Source organism: Rhipicephalus sanguineus, chromosome 2 (genome assembly GCF_013339695.2).
Source record: "Rhipicephalus sanguineus isolate Rsan-2018 chromosome 2, BIME_Rsan_1.4, whole genome shotgun sequence".
Classification (NCBI taxonomy): domain Eukaryota; kingdom Metazoa; phylum Arthropoda; class Arachnida; order Ixodida; family Ixodidae; genus Rhipicephalus; species Rhipicephalus sanguineus.
The window spans coordinates 161,833,055-161,839,054 of record NC_051177.1 but is presented as its reverse complement, the minus strand read 5'-3'; positions in this window follow the sequence as shown (position 1 = coordinate 161,839,054).

The following is a 6,000-nucleotide window of genomic DNA, read 5'->3' as shown; positions in this document are numbered from 1 at the left end:
TACAAACGTCGTAAATAATGAGGGCCGTCGGATATCATTACGGTCGGCAGTTCGTTTCATGTGATGGCACGTACATTTTTTGCGTTGAATGGGCCAAAGGAGGTATAAGTAATATTTAAAAGGCGCATGCTTCTACAGTGGAAACGCTATAGGAGGCAGACACGTTTCGCCGACAAATCTCTTATGCCATTAATATTGTCCTGCTCATAATTATTGGACGCTCCATCTTAAGCGCACGATTCCAACGCGTGCTCTTTTGATATGTGTAGTCCTTAAATTTGTGTATTCTTTGCAATCGAGCTCAAAAATGAAATCAGCACCATTATATTTTTATTTTTTTGCCATGGTAATCTACTCGTTAAAAAATGGCAAATTGGGCGACTTGGTGCGCATTCATTTTCCAAGTAAATGAATGCGCACCAACGCACCTGATGTTAAAACGTGTGCTGTGAACCATAGAATTAAGCATATTGCATGCGCAGTCGAGTTGTTTATCGCATACCATTGTTACTTGATCTCTGATATATTGAACAAACGGACCATAGTGTTATTGAACGGCTGCGTTAGCATTTTCTGTCTTTGCAGAATGATTGACCTTTTCATTTGGCAACTCAGTGTGCCAGATGCAGTTTTACACCTGGTTCTTCAAGCCCCATTATATTATTTAAGCACTGTGACCAGTTCGCACGAGAAGTCTCAGAAGCTTTTCGCATTGGGAAGTCTCGTGAAGCTTGTGTTGGCCAACTCTCAGTGGTGTTGCACAAAAATAGACTTGTTTTATAGATGAGTGTATGACTTAATATTTGTTTTTTTGTGAAGCTGACACCACTTGACATTCGTGGTTTTACGCTCAGAAGTTCATGTTACCTTCCAATAAACTTTCATTTGCGAGTGCAGCGCTGTATATCTTCCCTCTATTCCTTTTCTACGTTTTGTTTTCGCGTGCTGTTTTTCTCCAAAAATGATAAAGCCTTAAGATCGGAGCGCGCAGGAACCGTGTCAATAAGTTTTGTGAAACAGAGAATTCAGTGACGACGGGTGTTTTCGTACATAGGTGCTGCTTTCCAGCGATAACTCCCATGTAAGGTGCACTGAAAACGACGACTGTAATCAAGACACGATATCGATGGCGTTCACAGCGCAATGAAGTTTATTCGTTACACCATGGAAATAAAGCGTTACCCATTAGCAATACCTGAATGATCGGGTTACCGAGAAGAATAAAGGAAAGTAAAAATCTTGAGTTATGTATCCAACATTCATGGTTCTACAAAAAATCTTCAGAATTGTAATCAGCCCGTACTTCCTAATCTTTGTGAATTATATATCGCTCTCTGAGTGCAACGATGCGCGGTTTGTGCTTTAGGCTCTCCCCAACATAACGGAAAATAGCTTGGATTGTTTGATTCATTTATCTTTCGGAATTGAAATAACTTACCGACCACAACTTACCGACCAACCACAACTTACCAACTTACCGACCACAGAGACATTGAGAATGTCCCGTGATGGCACACGTGTATTTGCCTTCGTCGACAAACTTGAGTGCCTGTTGCACAAGAAGGCACCCTCTGGTGTCCACCGACAGCCGATAGTTGACAGGAAGCACCATCCCGTCTGCAAGAAGGAGAAGAAGAAGAAAAAATCAGCAGATCCCATGTAGCGTGGGAATCGATGTTATGCGAAGCATGCGCGGGGTGGTGACTGTAGCGTAATATTTCATATTGAGCGAAACGTTACGCAATGACGCTAGAGAAATGTGGAAGTGGTATACGGACACTCATATGTTGAAAAGTCGCATATGTATTATATAACCAATTGTTAACAGTTGCGTAACGAGGCCAACAGCAACATGGGTGTTATCAACACCAGACGCGGTAAGCTGATATGTAGCGCTTATATTCTTCAATACTAGATAGCACGAATCCGAACAGGACACAGAAGGAACACAGATGCACAGGTCAGGCACTACTCGCAACTAAACTTAATTTAGGAAAGTTTCCCTAGATATATCGTACGCGGCTGAGTGGCACGCGCAGGCGCAACAGTTGCTGTTGTTAGAGTTGCGTTACAGTTGTGCTTTTACTTGTCCGTTATGACGGAGAACGCACGTACGTTTCACGAACCTGTGTGTATGTGTAGAAGGGGTTCTTGACAGTCCTTCACCAAGGTCATCATCACCGTGATCAGTGAGCACCAGCAGCTGGTCCGGACTTGTTACCGTATCCGTTCGTGATCGCAGCTACGAGGGGTCCAAGTGCAGTGAAGTGCGAGGTATAGTGCAGCTGACGGAAATCCTGGATGCCTCTTACGATGAAATGGGCCATGATGCCTCCTGCCCTGGACGTGGCAGCGAGGTCTTTTGATGCCCTGCCCACATCCAAGACGTCTTTCACGCAGTATAAGGACCAGGCATTGTTGGGTCTTGAATAAGTCAATGTTGAAGTCACCGGTAATGATCAGAGGCCTGGTTCTTTCGGCAGATTTATTGTAGGGTATCATTCACTCCGGTTTTTTTGTAATCCAGGTAGTCCACGTTGCGTACCACGTCGACGAGTGGATGGTAGTTCAGCCTCATCCAGGGGTGTTCTATCTTCAGCTTCCTCACTCTCCTTGCGTCGGCCGCGGTGGTGTAGCGGTTACGGTTCTCGGCTGCTGACCTGAAGCTCGAGGGTTCGATCCTGGCTGCGGCGGTCGCAATTCGATGGAGGCAAAATGATAGATGCCCGTGTACTGCGATCTCGTTGCACGTTAAAGAAAACCAGATGGTCAAAATTTCCGGAACCCTTCGCTATGGTGTCTCTCATAATCATATCGAGGTTTTTGGGCATAAAACCCGAACAATTAATATTATCACTTTCCTTGCGTGTCAATGTGTGTGTTCGCCGTTACTGTGTTGGTTGAGACTCTCTATCACCTGTGGCACATAACCGCATAACGTGAAATCTGATATGCGGGTATGTGCCACACGTGACTGAGAGAAAGGGTTTCGTGACGTACGGGACAGGTAATTTGCGTTATTCGTGTTATGACCAGTGAATCGTGTTCGTCATGCATTGATCCCCTGCTATGCCAATTTTGGTATATTACAAGTTATGGAGACGACCAGGAAACGCCCAGACGTAGGCGGATAGATAGATAGATAGATAGATAGATAGATAGATAGATAGATAGATAGATAGATAGATAGATAGATAGATAGATAGATAGATAGATAGATAGATAGATAGATAGATAGATAGATAGATAGAAACGGCCAAAGTGCCTGAGGTTCGCTAAGAAATGTTTCGCATTAAAAAAATGTTCATTGACCATATAGAGTCATCTATAAGGGGAAATAGCCTGCCAGACCACGTCTGCGAGGCACTGTTGACCTCGAAGAACGACATCACCACCTACAACCCAATCCCGAGACAAACGAGACCCCCCCCCCAAGCTGACCTGGCACCAGCTCCATCACCTGGCGCCGACTGCAGACGCATTCCTTCTCCTCCCCGTATGTTTACTCTCGCATCTACCCTGACCTCATTAGACCCCATTGCTCATTATGCGCGGAAATAGTCACCCTCTCCCCGCTACAAACACAGAGAGCACAAAAACGGAAGACAAGGAAGCGAAAGCTCAGGTTGCATAGCGTTGAATAGGCACCGCACGTGGTTTCGCCAAACGTTTGAGCGTTTTTCGATTAGAATCAGAGCAGAGTCGTGCGCCACGTTGTAAAGGTCTTGACAAGCTCGCGACACTCTTTAGGAAGCCTGTCTGTGGCAGAAATAGTGGAACACATAGATGGATCCTGCTTTTAGGGAACTATCGTGTCAATTGTGTGCGACGGGTGCCTTCCGTACAATAAGAAGAAGGGCAAAAAACCAGTAGTGCAACGAGGGGCGGTACTGTAGGCGTAGACCGCAGTGGTCGCACGAAGGGCGCTCCTTCGGCGTCCACTCTGGCCGAATGAGGAATTCACTCGTTATTATGGCGAGCAACAAAACTGCGCGTCTAGGGCGGCGTTCATACCCTTCATGCACAAAGAAGCATCCACTGCTGAGAGCCAATGAGAGAAACGTTGCATTAGGGCTAACGCTTATGCCGATGAAGAGAATCACATCATTATTTAGGAATCAGCGCACTAAATAACCTGGAGTTTTAGGCAAGGAAAAAAAAATATATATCTCGCATCGCTCTGCCAAACAGAGATGCCGAAAGGGCGACCAATGAAGGATAGTCTCAGTTTGTGTGAGATAAATGCGGGTGCAAGCTAAAAATTACACTCCGCGTTGTTTCAGTTAAAGAGTAGTGTTTTTCGTATGTGCCAACCTAATTCTGCTATGCTGTTCGCTTTTGTTTCGTCCGCTGTTCGGTGGGTTGCTGGCTAATGTAAAAAAAGATCTACGTGGGAAGCAACCCGTGAGCGGTGCTGCTATTGATGGTTTTTTTTTTCATTATAGCGATTATCTTCTCAGTGTGGCGATATAGCCATCTCAGGGATGACGTCGGCGCAACCTTCGTGTGCTCAACCTTTGCCTCACAACTTTCTTCCACTTTTGTGAAAAACGAGGACAAAAACATTGACCTTTCGATAATGATGATTCTTTTCAACTAGAGTAATACCAGTTCAGTTCTCCGGAATACCACAAAGCGACACATCAGGGAAGGCAGTAAATCATGTTTGACAACGTGCCGAATTGCATCATCAATGGAAAAAAGCAATTTATCTTTTACCGCAATGCTTGCAGCCGTTGACCTACTTGTGCATGCGTTATGAGGCGTGGATGCAATCGTGTTTCTGAGGAACAGCAACGTCATGGACTTACCAGTAAACATGGTTATAATTAACGTTGCATTACGATCACATGCTAGAAAATGCCCGTAATACTTTGTCTGGCAGCAAGCGCATCGTCGCCAAAAAAAGAAATCCAGCAGATCCCACGCACTGTGGGAGTCGATATACTGCGAAGCAGCCAGCAAAGAGCTGCATACATCACCTTGTTTGTCTTTGAGCCAAATGAAATCAATCATGCCATGGCATCTAGTCCACTATATATCGCATGTTTGCCATGCACGCATGCATGCACAATCTAATATACACCACGCCAATGAAACGCATATACTGGTATATACAATGCATGACCTGTCGTTTATGTTCATCACGCACTCGTGTCATGCCATACCAATTTTGGTATATATTCAGTTACAAAATTGCCGGAAGCGCACCATGACAGTGGCATGTAAAGTGCACCATACATGACATGCATAACATAATTCGCGTGTTAAGACCTCTCATTTATGTTCGTCATATAGTCACATCGCGCAATACCAATTTTGGTGTATATCAAAAGAGCGAAATGGCTGCGTGTGCACCATGAGTATAGCATGTAAATCATGCCATACATGACATGCATATCATGGTTTTTCATGTTACCACCTGTCACTAATGTTCATCATACAGTCACATCGCGCAATACCAGTTTTGGTGTATATCAAGCTAACGAAATGGCCACGAGTGCGCCATGAGCATGGCATGCAAATCGTGTCGTACATGTCATGCATGGCATGATTTTCATGTTACCACCTTTCATTTACGTTCGTCATTCAGTCGCGTTGCGCAATACCAATTTTGGTGTATATTAAGCTCGCAAAACGGCCGCGAATGCACAATGAGCGCGCCATGTAAATCATGATATACATGACATCATGTCACGGTTTTCGTGTTACCACCTGTTATTCATGTTCGTCATACAGTCGCGTCGCGCAATACCAGTTTTGGTGTATATCAAGCTAGGAAAACGGCCGCGAATGTATCAATAGTGTGGCTTGTAAATCATGTCGTACATGACCTGCATGTCATGAGTTCCATGTTACCACCTCTCATTTTCGTTCGTCATGCAGTTGAGTCGCGCAATGCCAATTTTGGTGTATATCAAGCAAGCGAAACGGCCACGAGTGCGTCATGAGCATGGCATGTAAATCATGTCGTGCATGTCATGCATGTCATGATTTTCA